Source organism: Pongo abelii, chromosome 16 (genome assembly GCF_028885655.2).
Source record: "Pongo abelii isolate AG06213 chromosome 16, NHGRI_mPonAbe1-v2.0_pri, whole genome shotgun sequence".
Classification (NCBI taxonomy): domain Eukaryota; kingdom Metazoa; phylum Chordata; class Mammalia; order Primates; family Hominidae; genus Pongo; species Pongo abelii.
Genome location: NC_072001.2, coordinates 72498824 through 72518119, shown reverse-complemented (window position 1 = coordinate 72518119; position 19296 = coordinate 72498824). Strand labels below are relative to the sequence as shown.

The 19296-nt window shown below is 51.3% G+C and overlaps 1 protein-coding gene across 1 annotated transcript in view; it reads right to left on the bottom strand.

Annotated features, from left to right (window-relative positions):
• PAQR5 (progestin and adipoQ receptor family member 5) overlaps positions 1-17492 on the bottom strand; it is a 110660-nt gene extending 93168 nt beyond the window's left edge. The window contains 1 exon segment of the mRNA NM_001133969.1: positions 17377-17492. The gene's annotated coding sequence lies outside the window, so the exon portion shown is untranslated.
• Between the last annotated feature and the right edge of the window lie 1804 nt (positions 17493-19296).

The following is a 19296-nucleotide window of genomic DNA, read 5'->3' as shown; positions in this document are numbered from 1 at the left end:
GGCTGGGTGCAGTGGCTCACGCCTGTAATCCCAGCACTTTGGGGGCTGAGGCGGGCGGATCACCTGAGGTCAAGAGTTCCAGACCAGCCTGGCCAACATGGTGAAACCCCGTCTCTACTAAAAATACAAAAATTAGCCAGGCCTAGTGGCGTGCGCCTGTAATCCCAGCTACTTAGGAGACTGAGGCAGGAGAATTGCTTGAACCCAGGAGGCAGGTGTTGCAGTGAGCCAAAATCCCACCACTGCACCCAGCCTGGGTGACAGAGCAAGACTCCATCTCAAAATAAATAAATAAATAAACCTCTTATGGGCATTTTACACCCCACTTAATTTTCACAGCATCTCTTCAGGTGGACACTTTTATAATCCCCAGAGCAACTACCTCTTTGGGGTGTTTCAAGCATTAGTAAGTGTAAGCCCCATGTGTAAGCCCTTGATGCATAGCCAGGACTCAAAAAGAGCAACTGTCATTCTAACTTATGACCAGGGACATGCCTTCTCTGGCCTGTCCCAGGCTACAAGATGAAACGGAAAATGTATTCTCCTTCCTTCTTGCTAGGACATTATTTTTCCTGCTAACCCAATATCATAAGTAACACATTTCACAATATTTGAATGCAGTGGTGGATTAAGAGCCCCAGTGGCTGAAATGTGACACAAGGTCATTATTGCAGCATTATTAAGCACAGGCTTTTTTTTTAAAGGGTTGAGGCAAAATGCATTATTTAAAACCTTATGGCCGGGCACGGTGGCTCATACCTGTAATCCCAGAACCTTGAGAGGCCGAGGCAGGCGGATCACCTGTGGTCAGGAGCTCCAGATCAGCCTGGCCAACATGGCAAAACCCCGGCTCTACTGAAAATACGAAAACTAGCCGGGTGTGGTGGAGCACGCCTATAATTCCAGCTATTCTGGAGACTGAGGCTTGAGAATAACTTGAACCCAGGAGGCAGAGGTTGCAGTGAGCCAAGGTCACACCATTGCACTCCAACCTGGCAACAGAGGGAGACTCTGTCTCAAAAAAATAAAAAAATTAAAAACCCTATGAATAATGAGAATAACAGTTCATCTAAATCAGCCCCCAAGAACGTGCAGCCCGAGCTCAGAAGGTGTAAATAGTAAGCCCTCCGCCTTCCCCGAGGCTTCACTGCCCAGGACCACTTCTAAGGCTCCAGGCTGGCCTTGAGCTCCTGACCCAAGGACTGCCCTGAGCCCAAGGGGAAGGAAGCGGCATGGGACTGGCAAGTGCCTGACAGTGGAGGGGCCGGAGGGGAAGACTCTTACTACAGTTGTCCCTAAACCCAGGTAGTCCCTGCCCCCAGAGCTCCAACTGCCATTGCTTGTCATGGGAAATGATTCACTTTGCCCAGGGAGAAAAAGCAGGGCCTCTATATGAAAAGTGAGAAGAAAGGAAATCACTTCCGTAGTTTAGACACCTCTCCCAAACACGTGTCCCTGGATACGTGAGGTGGAAAGTGCCAGTCAAGGTGAAACACACTTGGAGATAGGTCCTTGTATTTCTTGGCACAGGAATGTCACACAGGGCTGGCTGTGGTAAGAAGGTAAGGCTGGGTAAGAAGGTGGAAAAGTGGTCACCTCTGCACTGTGAGTCAGGGGCCAGCCCCTGTCACCTGAGACTGGAGATTTCCCCATTCGAGACCCATTCCCTTGGGTCTTCAAGGATGCTGGAAAACATGAAAACATGCTGATGCTTTGGGGAGAGGGGAGGTGTTGTGGGGATTCACTGGAATTATTAAAGCAAACTTTTCTTTTCTTTTATTATTCGTACAAAGACCCAGATCTTCCTCCCTGAACGAAGTGAATTCATTTCCTCAATAATTGGCAACTATTGATGCTGCAGGGGACACATGAGTGCAGAAGGGGTGGAGTGGAAGGGCAGAGAACGCAGTTGCAGCCGTGTGAAGGCCCACCATAAACAGTCTGTGGGGAAAGGAGCTCTGGGCAAGGATTCCTAAGACATGGTTCAAGTCTGACTTGAGCTGTCCCCTGGGAAGCCCAAGGGATTCTGCACAAGCTGCACACCCTTCAGTTTCCTCATCCCAGGCTGAGAAAATAGAGATGACCACTCCTGCTCTGCTCCTCCAGAGTGGTCCCTAAGATCACATTTAATAGAGTGCCCGGTACCAGCAGACGCCCAGACAGCGATGCTGAAGGCACAGCCAGGCACAGACCAGGCACATGAAACCCTTCAGCTCCCCTAAAGCAGGAGTTGTCTAACCCCCTACAGACCCGGTGCAGCCTCTGTTCTTCTCATACCTGCAGGACACTGGAACAAAGCCATCTTTCATAGAACAAGACCCACCTTATCAGGAGAGCTGTTTTCCCTTTGAAAGTCAAATCTGAGGCCTTGGGACAATGCGGGGTGTTCCCAGCACACCAGGCCTGGTGGAGGAGGCCCAGCTAGAGGCTCCCTATCCTCCCCAGCACACTGCCCAGCCAGCCTGCAAGAGCACGGCTGGAATTCACCTCCTCAGACTCCTCCTCTGTTCTTTTCAGGCCTTTAAGGTAATCCTGAGGGTGTGAAGCAAAGACTTTATCATCCATGGGAGGGAATGGTCCAGATACCTAAAAGCAAAAATGATGCATCCAGCAGAGAGGCCAGGTAGGAATCCAAGGCCCAGAGATGTTGGGTGGCTGCTCAGGACCACACAGCGAGCTGATCACGGGTCCAGAGGCCATGGTCTAGTTAAGCTACACCCAGAAGTAATGTTCCAGCAACTGGGCATCTGGAACTGCCTCTAGGACAAAGGTAAGATTAAACCAAACCAGACTAGGAGGGACAGGAGGGAGAAGGGCAACTGGGCCAGTCACTTTCCCTTCCTGCTTGGTTAAGCCCATGCTTAAGCTAAAGTTTTCATCCTCCTGCACACAATTTCCTTTTTTTTTTTCCACTTACAATTTGTAAAAAATGATTAGTCAGGTTCTAGAGAGGATGTGTACCAAAAACATCGAAGAAATGAACTATTGACATCCTCTATTTCAGAAATGGAAGCCCTCCTCTCGGAACTCCCTGCTCCCTATCACTCCCTTTCAGCAAGCCAGGATTCCAGGCAGGAGGCATTAGTGAGCCCTGATCTGGGCGAATGGTTGTTCCCTGGGCGCTTGGGGAGGCGGCTGTGAAGGAACTTCACGCCTTGCCTCCTGTCCCTTTCCTTCTTAGGCGGCTCACCTGCTCACCTGCTCACCTGTCACCCCCCCACCCCGGGGTGACCAGTCTCCATCCACTGGCCACCCTGAAAGGCTGATACTCAACCTCCTTTTGGGGACACCTGGCTCTGTAGAGTGCCGGAAATGGGGCTCCTTGGTGGACTTCCTTTTCTCTTCCTTCCCCTTTCCTACCTTTTCTAGACGTACTGTCTGCTCGAGCTCTTCCTTTTTTCAAGAAATCTTCTCTGCCAACCACAGCCCATCTAGGTTCCCTTTATTTATTTATTTATTTATTTATTTATTTATTTATTTGGTTGTTGTTGCTGCTATTTTTGAGACAGAGTCTCACTCTGTTGCCCAGGCTGGAGTGCAGTGGTGCAATCACAGCTCACTGCAGCTTCAGCTCCCGGGGCCCAAGTGATCCTTCCACCTCAGCCCCCTTGAGTAGCTGGAACTACAGGCACACACCACTATGCCCAGCTAATTTTAAAAATTTTGTAAAAATGGGGGTCTCACTATGTTGCCCAGGCTGGTCTCAAACGCTTCAGCTCAAGGGATCCTCCCTCCTTGGCCTCTGAAAGTGTTTGGATTTTACAGGCGTGAGACACTGTGCCTGGCTGGGTTCCCTTATTCTCTGCATTGGCAATGGGGACTATAGGGCATATCAGGGAGTCGTGACAGGGTCTTTACTGGGGAGGTAAAACACATACAACAAAGGTTTAAGATCCATGCCACCTGGCCCAGTTCAGGGTTCGTGAGAACTAGACAAGCACTTGCTGAATATGAGATGACTTCCCCACAAATTCCACTCTCAAAAAGGTATATAACTGTGTAAGCAATGATACAAGAGAAATCCCAAGGTAGCATGAGCAATTGCCAAATAGATGCATGCGTTCGTGAACTTCCCATGGATTTACTGATTTATAGCACATAGGACTGTGACCTAGGCCATCGTTATTAGAACAGGCAAATCCCCACCCCCAAAAAAGAGTCTCCGTGATTTGAGGCAGTGTGGAACAGGGCCTCAGGCTTCAATACAGCAATGCCACCACCCATCACCCAACCAGTATTGCTCTAGTCTTCATGCTTTAAAGACTTTTTGGTCTTCCAGTTTCTTTCTTTTTTTTCTCAAGTCAAATGCCCCTGGAAAGTCAAAAGCAGTCGCCAGGTATGGGCAGCTGATCCTGGGGGACGGGGGGACTGGACGGGAGAAGGGGGGTTTTAATGGGGAGGAAGAAGGCACCAAGAGGGCTGAGGCTCACTTCAGATAGGAGGGAAGTTCCCGTGCTGCTGTAACAAGCAGAAGAGAGAGAAGAGGATGACTTTTGCCAGGGTTGAAGGGCAAAGTCAGATGATTGAGCTCAGCCAGGAATGGGGTTTTGTTAATGTGGTAACCAAAAGGTAGCAGGGTAGGGGGTTTACTGTATAGCAAGAGTCAAGCTGGACCTAATGCAAGGTTGGAACGCACATCTAGGTCCTTCATCATAGGCATCTTCAAGCCCCACTCTGAGCCCCCAAAAGGAGTTACCACAAAATCAAATCATTCTTGGAAGGAAAAATCCTGTTTTCAAAAAGCATCTGCAGGCTCCACCCTACCTCTTGGACCCTCTCGCCCCTGCCTCCTCTATACAACATCAGGTTAACCTCCTCATTGTAGATTTTCCTCCAGCCTCTTTCAGTTCTGATTGCTGTCCTCCCGGACACCCAAACACACCCACACACTCCCCTGCACCCCCCCAGTTTGCTCTTGCCTTTCCCACTACAAGGCATCTCCTCATCTCCATTCTTCAGAATCCATCTCCCCAGCCCACTTCCTCCAGGAATTCTTCCTGGAGAGCTTGCTTATTTAACCACTTATGCTCTGATGGCTCTGGAGCCTCACTAGACCTGCAGTTTACTGACCCTTACATTCTATTCCTGTTTGAGGGTCCTTTGTGGTCTCAGTTGTACCTGCAGGATTTTAATTGATGGAGCAATTGAGTGATAACAGAGAGAGGCAATGCTGCTGAAAGAAGAATATATTACCTATATTTCCCAAGAGGAGGGGCCACAGCAAACCCAGTGTGTGGCTGCAGGGGAATCACCAGGCTTTGGTCAGTGAGCGGGAGGCCTCGGTCAGATCCTTTATTGGGTTTCAACGGGAAAAGCACAGCAGGGCAGGTTGAGCAGGTTAGGAATGGCTAGTTTAAATAACCCCTGTGGGCACTGGGGCATAGAGGCTGTCCCAACTCATCTGGTACCTCGGCCTGGTCGACTAAGGGCAGGGAAAGATTGGCAGGGTGCATAAGAGTTTGATAAGGAAGTGATTCAGAGCATGGATTTTAAGTTGCAGGGGAGACAGAAACAACTTGGGCTGATTGTTTGGCGCTGTGACTAACAAATGCCACACAAAGAAATACGAAATCTAAGCAAACATCAGAACACCATCCACCCACTTCCCTCATCTAACTCAGGTTCCAGGCTTCATCAGTCCAATCACTCTCTTGCTACATCAGTGAACTCTCTCACCCCTCTAACTTTTGCTCTCTCGTGAACACAGCCCCTTCCCTAGATGAACTCACGATTTCCTTCACTCTTTCAACATGTAGCCATCCAATTCCTGGCACACAGCTCCCTCTTCCCTCCCTTCTACCTGTCATGACAGCGAGGTATCTCCCTTCTTGCCTAAGGACAAGCTCTGGTCCATTCTGGAACTCACCTAAATGCTTCCTCAGGGATCTCCATATCAGAGATCCCCTCTCTAGTGAATCTCTTCCATCAATACTCATAATTCTTAAAAAACAGCAGTAACAGCAATAATAATAATAATAATAATAATAAATTTTTGACCAAATGGGTAAGGGAAAAATGTATAATGTATATTCCAGACAAAAGACTAGTTTCCCCAATACATCCAGATTCCCTCTGATTCCTCTAATAAGGAAAAGATCAACAATTTCAAATAAAATTGATAAAACATATAGACAGTTCACAGAAAAGGAAATTCAAATGACTTTTATATCTGTGATAATATATTTAACCTTATTCAAAAACGTAGGTTAAAACTATATCAAGAAATCATTTTTTGTCTTCCAGATTGGCAAATATTGGTGTGTTTGGTAACACTCTCTGTTGGAGGGTGTGGTAAATGAGTACCCTCATCCACTGCTGGTAGGTGGGTACATACTTACAAATTCTATGGAGAGCACATTGCCGATATCTTTCCAAATATAAACGCACATACCCTTGAACCACCAATTCTACTTCTAGGACTTTATCCTACCTATAGCCACCTACATTTGCAAAATGACTGAAGTACAAGGGGATTCTGTGGGAAATCATTTGTGGTGGCAAAAGGCTCAAAACCACCTCCGTGTCCAAAAAGCAGATTAGTTAAATAAGTTATGTGACATCCATAAGCAAGGAAGAAGCAGCTTTCTTTTGTTGTTGTTGTTTTTTTTTTTTAGATGGAGTCTCACTCTGTCACCCAGGCTGGAGTGCAGTGGAGCAATCTCAGCTCACTGTGACTTCCACCTCCTAGGTTCAAGTGATTCTCCCACCTCAGCCTCCCAAGTAGCTGGGATTACAGACACCTACCATCATGCCCGGCTAATTTTTGTATTTTTGTAGAGACGGCATTTCACCTTGTTGGCCAGGCTGGTCTCAAACTCCTGACCTCAGGTGATCAGCCGCCTCAGCCTCCCAAAGTGCTGGGATTACAGGTGTGAGCCACTGCATCTGGCCAAGAAGCAGCTTTCTATGTACTGATATGGAGAAATCTCACAGTAGGTAGCTAGGTGGAAAAATTAAGACTCAGGGGCAGAGTGCATGCATGTGCCACCATCCTGGGGAAATAATCTGTACACGTCTTTTCTAACACATGCGTGGAACCGGTAACGTTGCCTCCGAGGAGGGAAGGAACAGGAAGATCGGGGGAGAAAGGGGGATGAAAACTCTTCCCAGGGAGATCCTAAACCCACTTCCCTTTCTGGCTTCTTCACTCTCTCCTCATGTCTACTGACACATTTTTGGAAAAACTGTCTGCCAGCTGCCTCTCTTCTCACCTGCTGCCCATTCCTCAACCATCTCAGTCTGGTTCCTCCTCGTAGCACTTCAAAATCCCCAGCCACTTCTCAGTCCTCATCCACTTGCTCGTGCTCCACAGGCTTCACAGTGGCCCATGCCCTGCGCCTGGAGCACTCTTCCATGGGCCTCCACAGCACCATTCTCCATACGGTCCTCCACTATCTCTCTTGGAACTCGTTCTCCATCTCTAAATGTTGGAGCTCCTGATGCTTCCTGCCAGGCCCTCCTCTCCATGCTCCACTTCTCAGTCTGCAGGCTCTCTCGGGGCTGTCCCATCTACCCCATGGCTTCTCTCATCACCTGTATGCATGTAGCTTCCAACTGTGTAGCGCCAACCAGACCTCTCTTCTGAGCTCAGGACCCCACCTGCTGTCTCCCAGGTATCTCCAACCCAGAATGCTCCAAATGTAATTCACCAGCTTCTAGTCGGTTTCATTCTCTGCACCTGGATAATTTCCTTAGCACTCTCATGTCCAAACCCTTTTGGTCATCAGAACCTAGAGTGTTCCCTCTGGAAGATCCCTGGAATCTGACCCTTCTCTCCCACCTTCACCACTGCTTGCCTAATCAAAGCCTTCCCCATTCATTAAGTGAGGAAGCTACACCAGGCTCCTCACTGCTGCCTCCATGCTGTCTCTCACCTCAGGGCCTTTGCACTTGCTGGAACCTGTGCCTTGAATACTCTCCTCCACTCTCCACCCCTGCTGTATCCTAATTAATTCTTATCTATCTTCTGGAATTCAGATTAACATAACTACCTCAAAGAAACCTTTTTTGACCCTTAGACCAATGGATCTCACTGGGGGGGTGGTTTTGCTCCCTAGTGGACATTTGGCAATGTTTGGAGATATTTTTGGTTGTCACAAGCAGGGAGGGGGTGTGTGTGGCTACTGGCATCTGTTGCATAGAAGCCAGGGATGCTGCTAAACATCCTGCAGTGCACAGGACAGTCCCACAGGACAAAGAATTATCTGGCCCAGTATGTCAGCAGGGCCAAGGTGAGAAATCCTGCTCTAGCCTGTCATGTCCCCATGATACATTTCCATAACACACTCCATTTCTCCTGCAGACATTCAATCTTTAGCTGTGCAAAGGTATTGGCCAGATTCCATTCTCTGAGCTTTATGGGATGAATAAATGAATTAAAGTCACTAGGTCATGTTGATCTCTGGGTCTCTACCCACAGTGCCCAAACCAAGCATGCAGCCTCAAGCTTGGCAGTGAGAATGTGTGGATTGATATGACATGCCCAGGGCAGGGATTGAGCCACACTGAGCAGAGGCCACCCTGTGTTCTGGCTTTCAACTCCGCAGGGCCCTTCAGGTCATCTGACAGCAGTCCTTGCCCTGGCCCTTGACTGGCTTCTCACCTTGTACTCAGCAACTAGCTCTGCAATGCCTTTTCACACTTGTCAATGCCTCGTCTCTAAGTTCATCTCCAGGTGGTTCTGTGGGCCCCTTAAAGCCATCAGGCCCAAGTTTATCCTCTCCTCATCTTGTCGAGCCGGCTGCTCCTCCAGTGAGCTTACCCAGGTGCCTGCACCACCATCAGCCCAGCCAACAAACCAGAATCCTGGGCACCCTTGTGCGGCACAGCACCCTTCAGACTTGCTCCCTCTACCTCCCCACTGACAGCCACAGGGTCCCCCAGCTTTCTCCCACTTGGTCTTCTTGCCTGAAGCCTCTTTCCCTCTCAGTCCACCTGGGACATCCCTCCCAACTATGTCCTTCTAAGATGGCCATCAGCCTGTCTCACTTCCTGATGAAAACTCCTTCAACACTTCTCACTGTCCACAGGGCAGAGCCCAGGTTCCCCAGCCTGGTGGGGGATGAAAGGTGCAAGACCTTCCATACTCTCCCCAGCCCCTCCCACCCTCAGGGCCTCATCTCCAGCCCCAGGCACGAACACCTCAGCGCCATTTTCTTCCTGCAGCCTGGGCTTTTTCCTTCCCTCCTCTCCCCTCCCTTTCCCTCTGAGGTGCCCGGAAATCCCACGCTCATCCTTAAAACCTAAATCAAACACCTCTTCCTTAATACTATGATGGTTCCTCCAAAACTTAAACGTAGAACCACCATATGACCCAGGAACTCCACTTCTGGGCATGCATCCAAAGGAAGTGAGAGCAGGGACACAAACAGATATTTGCATTTCCATGTTCATAGCAACATTATTCACAGCAGACAAAAGGTGAAGCGACTGAAGTGTCAGTAACAAATGATAAACAAAATGTGGTATATAACGGGAGGTGGAGGGTGCAACAAGCCGAGATCATGCCACTGCACTCCAGCCTGGGTGACAGAGCGAGACTCTCAAAAAAAAAAAAAAAAAATGTGGTGTATACATAATGGAATATTATGCAGCCTTAAAAAGGAAGGAAATTCTGTCACATGCCACAACATGGATGAAACTTGAAGACACTATGCTAAGTGAAATTATGCTAAGTGAAGACACTATGCTAAGTGAAATTAGCCAGTCACAAAAAGACAAGTGCAGCATGATTCCACTTACAGGAGGTATCTAGAGTACTCAAGTTCACAAAAAGACAGAAAGGATAATGGTGGTTGCAAGGGGCCGGGGGAGGGGAAATGGGAAATTATTGTTTATTGGGTACAGAGTTTCAACTGGGAGATGATAAAAAGGTATGGAGATGGATGGTGGTGATGGTTGCACAACAATGTGAATGTACTTAATGACAATGGGTTACAGACTTAAAAAATGGTTAAACGGGCAGGGGGGCGGTGGCTCACACCTGTAATCCCAGCACTTTGGGAGGCCGAGGTGGGCAGATCACGAGGTCAAGAGATCGAGACCATCCTGGCCAACATGGTGAAAACTTGTCTCTACCAAAAATACAAAAATCAGTGGTGGCGTGCACCTGTAATCCCAGCTACTCGGGAGGTTGAGGCAGGAGAATTGCTTGAACCCAGGAGGCAGAGGTTGCAGTGAGCCGAGATGGTGCCATTGCACTCCAGCCTGGGCAACAGATCGAGACTCCGTATCAAAAAAAAAAAAAGTTAAACGGTAAATTTTATGTTTTGTATGTTTTACCACAATAACAAAAGGTAACAACAAAATAACACAATAAAAATTCCACCTCTTCCTCTCGGGAAGCTGCCTGAACATTCCCACCATCTCCCCAAGCACATGTGTTGCCCCAGCTGCCCACCCCCAATTCCCCGCAACACAGCTGGGTGGTGCTGCCCATAGCCCACTCCATGCATTCCGTGTACATTCCCAGTACCCTGCAGGGACAGCCTGACAGCCACGTCTGCCCTCCGAGACTGAGGGGTTCTGCAGGCAGGCACTATGTCTCATTCCCTTCTCCTGTCCCACATCTAGCCCACAGTCCAGAGCAGAGTTTCTTCAATGAAGGAATGAATCCCCCAAACCAATAGCTCTGGGTTAGTACTATCCCAAACCTCACAGTCTGTTAGTCCCAGAACAGTGATTTACTTCTAATATTCATCAACAAACCCCTCCCCCTGCCAAAGATCGTCTGCCCTTCCATTAAGCAACAAGGTCAGAAGGGGGTTTCCGTGGACGAAGTTAATAAACAGCTAACTTGGGAGGAATAAACAAAATAAAACCCAGGGTAGGCCGGCGCAGGCGTGCCCTTGCATCTAACAACACCACACTCCACCCTCTCTCCCTCCTCTGCTTGGTGGGTGGGCTGATTCACTTCCTGTGTCCCCTCCCAGGGCAGCGTGAGAGGGGAAAGTGGGTGGAATGCTGAGTCCTGGGGCATGGATAGATGATTACTCACCACGCTGCCCTGCACTGGAAGGCCACTGACCTTAGTGTGCGGGCCCAAACCACAGGCCTCTCTCCCCCTCACTCCGAGCCTCGCCCCACCCACCCCGACTTATGTAACCCAAGGTCTGGAAGGCGAAGAGAACTGGCCTTGGCTCTCAGCATAAGGTCCAAGGGGCCCCTCCACCCATGAGTCCTTGCACACCCCACCTGTTGACTCTTCATTCACACCCAGTCCACATTCATGAAACAGGAGCTGGAAAGAGAAAACAGTCTCCCCTGTCCTGAGGATGACCGTTGGGAGGGTCTTCATAGATCATTGATCCCAGGGGTCTCAACCAGAGATGGAGTGTCCCCGAGAGGACATTTGGCAATGTCTGGAGACAGTTTTGGTTGCCAGGAAGGGAAGGGGAGGTGATGGTGCAGTGTCTGGTCGGTAGAAGCCAGGGCTACTGCTAACTTCCCACAATGCACAGCACATCCCCCTCTCCACCGCCCACCACAAACAAAGAATTATCCGGTCCCGAAAGTCAATAGTGCTGAGGTTGAGACACCATGATGAATCCAAGCCGTACAGAAAAGGAAACTGAGGCAGAGGAAGTGACAGGATCAAAGTCACACTATGCATTAGATAATGTCTTAATTAGAATTCAGGGCTCTCTACCAGCCACACTAGCCTTCAGCTCCCAGGAGTGCAGTGATCAACTCCAAGACAAGTGGCAAGCTAGTGGAGTGGCTGAATTTGGGACTCTGGGGGTCTAGAAGCTATCATAGTTGGGCTCTGTGACTCTGGCAGGCTCCAGATGAATCCCACCAAGGTGAACCTGACCATCTTGGTCACACGGTTCCCAGATAATCAGAGGAAGACTGTCTGAAGGGGCTGTGGTGTGTTCAAGCAGAATGACCCTCTCTGAGGCTTGGGCAAAAGTCACCCCTTAAGTCCATAGCATGCTGGGGGTGGTCCTGGCTGAGGTCAAGGTCAGAAGAGAGGATGACTGTGTAAGGCAAAACCTGGATCGGAGGACAGGGCATGGGTAAGAATTAAACCTTGGATCACTGCTTTGGGGGCACTATCTTTTTTCCTAGATGCCAAAAACGATGGTATCTCTCGCACCTGCTGGATCCTCACTGCCATCCTGCATAATTTCAAACTGACGTCTAAAGTCACCCTTACCCTTTTCTCCAAGGAGCCAACACCATGTCTCCAACTGTGGGCCAGGCACCAGGGCATCAGAGCTGACGGTGCAATCCCATTATTTATGAACAACTGACTCACATCATGTTGCAACAGGCATACTTTTCCATCCACTGTGGCTGAAAGTCAGCAAACTTGTAGTAACGGCGGTAATAAAGAGAAGGCCAGGGCAGTAGTGCATGAAGCTCTGTCTTAGGTCAGGGCTTCACCCTCTTCAGGAGCAGGGAGCCCATAGAAGGTGGTTGGGGACAAGGATTGGAGGGTAGGGAAGGGCCTACAATGGCCTCAGTCACAGAAGAAGGCCCCATTACAGATTCGTTTCTTCAGGCAAAGCATTATCACTGCTCTCTCACCTGCCTATCTCCTTCCTCCCTAATTTTTCCAACAAGCTTGAAAACTCCTACATATCCTTCAAGGCCTAATTTCTGGGGTCCTTCCCCCAGCTCCAAGGTTCAGGTGCATTCCAACCCTGAATTTGGCAAACCACAATGACGATGGAAAAGATGTTTGGGGTCAACAGCTGGGCTTGGGGAAAAAAGCCAAAGCTCCCCATGGATGGAATGTAGAGGCCTGCACAAGATCTGCTCCTCTGTGGGGGGCGTGCTGAGCACGGTGGCCTCTAGGCTGTCTTGCCAGATTCCCAAGTGAGGCCTCAGAACCCCAAGGCTTCCCTGGGCCTCTGGCTGCGTTTCTCAGACTGGTCGGTTGTCCCTAGCCCAAGTCCATGGGAATGCCACCCCTTCTCCCACAGCCGCCTGGAGCCTGGCTTTGGACTTCCTTAGTTCTCCAGTGCACTGGAGAATTGACTGATTGATTGATTGATTGGATGTGCTTTTTTTTTTTTTTTTTAATTGCACTGGGGAATTTTAAAAGGCTGCCTGAAGAGGGCACTATTTTCACCAAGAGAGAACTCAATAGCAGAGGAACTGGCTGCCCTGGGAGAGCAACCCTGGGAGGTTTTCTTTGAGGATGGAGGTCTGGTGGGGATGACTCCTTCCTGGAACTCACCAATCGCCTCATGTGGCAGCTGTCCGTTCAGTCTGGGAGCTGCCCCTTTGGGTAACTCTGGAGGCAGCTGGCCTGAAGGTTCTTGCCAAGGGCCTCTTAAGCACCCCTAGCAACCAAGGTAATTCAAAGTGGGGGACAGAGACCCAACTTTGAATTAACTTGAGTCTAATTAGGAAAAGCTCCAGCTCTGCCTCCAAGAGTCACTCCTCGCCTCTGGGTCTCAGTCTCCCCATCTGTATACTGAGAAATGGTGCACTGGATGTGTTCATCTACTCAGCACATGTTAACTGAGCACCTACTACACTCTGATCTCTGGGGAGAGACCATGGAATGAGAAAGACAAAAGGCCTTGCCCTCACAGAGCTGCTATTCTAACAGGGAGGACAGATGGCAAACAAGATTAAGGAGTGAAATCCATAGGCCATCAGAAGGGGACGCCAGCCATGGAAAATGAAGCAGAGAAGAAGCAGGGGGATATGGCTGCTAAGGATTAGTCCAGCTTAGAGACTCTGGGTCTAAAGCTCTTACTCTGCTGGATCCTTGTTAGGAGTCAAGAATGGTGGCAGGAAACTGGGCAGGGCCATGCATGAGTACAGGGACAGTGCTGAGGGGTGGTGGGGGTTTGTTCACGGGCTTGAGCCCCAGTCAGTCTCTCCGCGGCTTCCTCCAGGAAACAGAACTGACCAACTCCGGGTGTGCTGGCCTGTCCTCAGGTTAAAGGCAGACACCTGGGTCTGCTGAGAGTCCAGGGGTCACACAGGGTTCCTGGCAGGGCCCCAAAAGTCCTGACTGAGGGGAGGATTTCTTCAAAGCAAGGTGGGCGGCATCCTCAGGGCACTGCCAGGGACTCTTCTACATCCCTCACTCTGCCCTGGCCTTCGATGAACAAGACACTGGCCACCTCCAACTACAGGGGCTCTCAGGCCCTTCCTTCCCTCCTACTGATCCTCCCCTGCATGGCGGGGTGTCCCCTCCCCTTACATGGGGAGGGAAGGAGAGGAATTTGAAAGTCCCCATTTCTGGCTGGGCATGGTGGATCACACTTGTAATCCCAGCACTTTGGGAGGTAGAGGCAGACAGATAGCTTGAACTCAGGAGTTCGAGAGCAGCCTGGGCAACATAGTGAGACCTCACCACCACAAAAATTAGCTGGGCATGGTGGTGCATGCCTATAGTCCCAGCTACTAAGGAGGCTGAGGTGAGGAGGATAGCTCGAGACCAGGAGGCGGAGGTTGCAGTGAGCTGAGATCATGCTACTGCACTCCAGCCTGCTCTGTTGAGATAGAGCAACGCCCTGTCTCAAATATATATATCTGACTAACCTGGAGTTGATCAGTTTTGTTTCCTGGAGGAAGCCGCTGAGAGACTGACTGGGGCTCAAGCCCATGCACAAACCTACCACCCCCACCACCCCTGAGAGCTGTCCCTGTACTCACGCATGGCCCTGCCCAGTTTCCTGCCACCATTCTTGACTCCTAACACTGCGCTAAAAAAAAAAAAAAAAAAAAAAAAGCTCCCCCCATTTCTTATGAATTCACAGTTTTTCTCTTCCTGTAGGGATCATTTTTGAAAACATGTCTTGCAAACCTTCTGTGTACTCAGGATGAGTGAGGGATACCAAGATGCTGAGACAGGACTTACCGCCAACCAGGGAGGCCAGGCTAACACACATGAGAAAATAACAATCCGCTCTTACAGTTTGATTTGCAGCCCACAGAGTCCTTTGGAACCACTTGCTATCTCCTAAAGCCACACAGGGGCTGTCGCTTTCATTTTAAAGATGAGGAAATTGAGGCCCAGAAAAGTACCTTCTCTTCCCTCAATACACAGGTGCCCCATGGAGTGGTAAGGAGAGAGAGGAGACAATGAAGATTAAAGTTTCCAGTAATTCCAATTCCAATTCTTACCCCTGGAGGGATGCGTAAGAATTCTACGTAAAGGGACAAAGTTGCTCTGCCGCAGTCTAGGGTAGGGCCAAGCTGGGCATGGAACCCACCAGACCCGGCCTCTCCTTGGCGGGACAAGGGTAAAGTGAAAGTCCTCTGTCTCTTTGGAAAAGCACATGGGGGCTGGGCGAGGTGGCTCACGCCTGTAATCCCAGCACTTTGGGAGGTCAACCCGGGTAGGTCATCTGAGGTCAGGAGTTCGAGACCAACCAGGCCAACATGGTGAAACCCTGTATCTACTAAAAATACAAAAATTAACCGGTCTTGGTGGCAGGCGCCTGTAATCCCAGCTGCTCCGGAGGCTGAGGCAAGAGAATTGCTTGAACCCCGGAGGCAGAGGTTGCAGTGAGCTGAGATCTCACCCTTGCACTCCAGCCTGGGTAATAGAGTGAGACTCAGTCAAAAAGAAAAAGAAAGAAGGAAGGAAGGAAGGAAGGAGGGAGGGAGGGAGGGAGGGCGGGCGGGCGGGAGGGAGGGAGGGAGGGAGGGAAAGAAAGAAAGAAAGAAAGAAAGAAAGAAAGAAAGAAAGAAAGAAAGAAAGAGAAAGAAAGAAAGAGAAAGAAAGAAAGAGAAAGAAAGAAAGAAAGAAAGAAAGAAAGAAAGAAAGAAAGAAAGGCGGGAGGGAGGGAGGGGAAGAAAGAAAGAAAGAAAGAAGGAAGGAAGGAAGGAAAGAAAGGAAGGAAGGAAGGAAAGAAAGAAAAAGAAAGAAAGAAAGAAAGAAGAAAGAAGGAAAGAAAGAGGGAAAGAAAAGCACACGGGATTAAGGATGTACTCTTGGTGTAAGGGGAAAATGTTGCCCCACGTGGGTAAGGGTGCCAAGGGATCTCAGTGGTGGGGCTGGACACCTTTCTGATCCAACTTTTCAGAGTGCCCTTTCTGCTTGCCAAGGGCAGAGATAAGGCAGTTGGAAAAGAAGCTTTGCTGTTGCAGGCTAATCATTCCATTCTTGCAGAGCACCTTCCGCGTGCCAGGTACTATGGCTACGGCAGGGAACAAAGCAGGTCCCTGCCCTCCTGCAGTTCTGGGAGCTTAGCAAGGCTCTGGCTCGCTCTTGGAGGACTTTCCTGACTGGAGTTTGTGTCTGCTTGGAGGTGCCCTCTCCCCTGAACCTCTTTCACAGGCAGAACCTAGCGGGGTGCGGAGTGGGGGAAAAGAAACAAACCTCTGCTGAGTCAAGGACACTGCAAGAATGCAGAAGCAACCATCCGGCTCTGGAAGGATGTGGTGGGAAATCCGCCACTCAGTGGTGGAGAAAAGTCCACCAGTTTCTCCAGCAAATGGCTAAGCCTCGTTGGGCCTCCTTGTCTTCTCATCTGCCCATGTGCTAATATCTACTCGCCATCGGTTTGTTAGGTTTAAATGAAATCAGGGATGTGTCCCTGTTGGCTGCTAGCTCTTCTCAGATCCCCTGACCTCTCCCCATGTCTTGTCTATGGCTCTGCGTGGGAAGGGGCAGTTGTCACCCCCGACTCCCACTAAGCAAGCTGAGCCCTCCTCCCAACCTAAGCGGGAGGAAGCCGGTTCTGCTCACGGATGAGAGTTACCGGGCTCCTGAGTTCTTGCTCTGCTGGGCCGGGGTCCACCCCCTCTCCTGGGCTCATCCGACTGGGACTTGGGAAGTGCTAGGGGAGCCAAGAGATGCCCAGCTGGGGACTGTGGCCAGGGGGGAGGCCAATGACAGAGCACGGGGAACTCCCTGTAGCTGGGCACCCACTTCAACAGGGCCGGGACCGACCCCCGCAGGCAGTGGGCCGCCCCTCACCCACACGGTCCTGCTCAGCCCAGGCTCACATCTGGGCTCAGGAGGCGGGAAGCACAGGTGTAAAGAAATCGCCAACTGTGCAGCCCCAATCCAAGGGTTTTATTAAAGTGGGGGTGGCGGGAGGGGGGCGGTTGAGGAAGGGTAAGCGGCGCAAACGCCCTTGAGAGTGAGAGAAAAGGTGCGAGAAGGCAACAGCTCCCCTCACCGCTCTCGATTGCAGCAGAGAGCCTTCTGCACGGCGGCGGCCGCCCCACCTTCACACCGGCCCCGCGTGCGGTGAAAGTGGCCGAGCCGCGCCGCCGCTGGCTCAGGGCCGCCCCCGCACAAACTTTCCCAGACCCGCCCTCGGAGCGGCCACCCGGGCTCCACGGGCTCCACGGGCTCCACGGGCGCAGAGCGTCTGGGGCTGCCGCGGAGGGCGGGTGCGCGTGTACCCAGAGGTGGGGAGGCGGCGCGCGGCGGGGAGTCCTGTCCCCGGTTACCTGGGTTCCGAGGGTCTCGGAGTCTAGTGGACAGGGCGCGGCGACAGCACAGGCAGGCCGGAGACCAGACACTCCTCCCGGGCTGCGGCGACCCCGGACTCGCGGGCCCTGCACCTGGCCCTGCGGGTCGCCGCGCCTACCCATGCCGGTCCCCGCCCGTCCCCTCCCGCGCGGGGCGGGGCGGCCCCGGGGGAGGAGCCGAGGGCTGTGGGCACCACTCCCTGATCCAGGCCTGAGCCTCATCACGTGCCACCGACCCTGGGCTCTGTGACTTCCAAAGACTCGCCACCCCACTCCACAGCCTGAGGTGCCACCAAAGCCATGAGCCCGGGGGAGTCTCTCACACCCCATTCTCCTAGGGCCCATGCACCCCACGCCCACCTCCACCCCAGAAGCCGAAGGCCGGCAGGGAGCCTGGAGAGCCTCCTTGATGGGAGAACTGCGGAGCTTGCCCCTCGGAAAAGTGCGTGACGTGGAGCACAGGGAAGGAGAAAAAAACAACTGGGTACTCGCAGCCCCACCGCGGTGTCCCCTTCGCCGGTGGGAGAGGCTCCTGGCCGATCTGAATCCTTGAAGTGAGTTCCACCCCTGTCTCTTGGAGTGCTCAGGGTGGTGGGCCCTTTGCCAGCCCTCACCCTTTCCCCAGGGATCCTGTCCCAGGTCACAGGCTCCTAGACTGGAAGGTGCTGGGCCTGGACCTCTGCCACTCAGTGGACACAGCGATAAGAGATGAAGGGACACAGAGGACAAAGAAGAAACATTTGGCTTCGGGGAACCAGACTCTGTCTCCTCCCAGGTGCTGAAGGAACAGGTTGCAGCTACCTGGTGCCCCCACCCGGACCCTGCCAGAAAAAGGTTGGAACATGCACCCCTGTGGACCGAAGTCCCCCACCAGGCTCCTTCCTCCCACCCTTCAGCCCCAGGCTGTCTGAGCTCCTGCTCCTCCCTGCCTTGCCTTGTTTGCTGAGGGTGCACGCAGTGGAGAGAGCACAGGACGCGGAGTCCAGAGACCTGGGCTCTAGTATACTCTGTGACTCAGGTCAAGTCTCTGGCCCTTTGTGGGCCTAAGTTGCCCCATTTGCAGTGAATAGGTTGCAGTCAATTATCTCCCGCCATTTTTATGGATCCTGAACCATGGTCTTGGGCACCTTGCTTTATCAGGCTTTTTGGTGGCTGTGCATCTTGTAAGGGTGTGTGTGCGTGTGCCTGTGTGTGTGCGTGCGAGTATGCGCTTGTCCTCTCAGACCTAAGTTCTTAAAGGGAAAGAGACTGGGGCCTACACAGAGGCAGGCATGTATATTCCACAGACCAGAGTTTGACAAGAATGACTGGACACAAGAGTGGAGCCCAGTCCCAGCTCTATGCTGAATTCAGAGTAGCCTTGGACAAGTCCTTCACCATCTACAAAATGGAGATTAATAATCCCTGCTTTGCCTTTCCAAGGCTAGTCGGGGGACTCAATGAGATATTAGATATGAAGCTCTTTGAAGGGGAATAGCACAGGGACGTGTGCTTTTGATGCCTGGGCCAGTGATGGGTTTGGGGGAAGAATAGGGTGTGAAGCGTTCTCTGGGAGGCAAAGGCTGGCACTGGACTGATTGGCCACCCTGCCAAAGCTGCAGCATGCACAGCACAGGCAGGCACCCCACCACCAGCAGCCAAGGTGAGCAGAGATGCCTGGTGCCCCACCTGGATTCCTGCCTGCTGTAGGTATCTGTGTGTGCACCTGGGAGAAACTAAAGAGGGAAGATAAAGAGGCTCCCAACCTAAATGGAGGTGGTCAGTGGATTACTGATGAATCGATCTGTATATCTTGGCCAAAATCACCCTCCTCTGCTCTTAGGGAGTTTAAAGTCTAACTGAATGATTGAACATGAACCCTTTGGAGAATGATGTGGAGCCAGGAGAGGGGATTGTGGA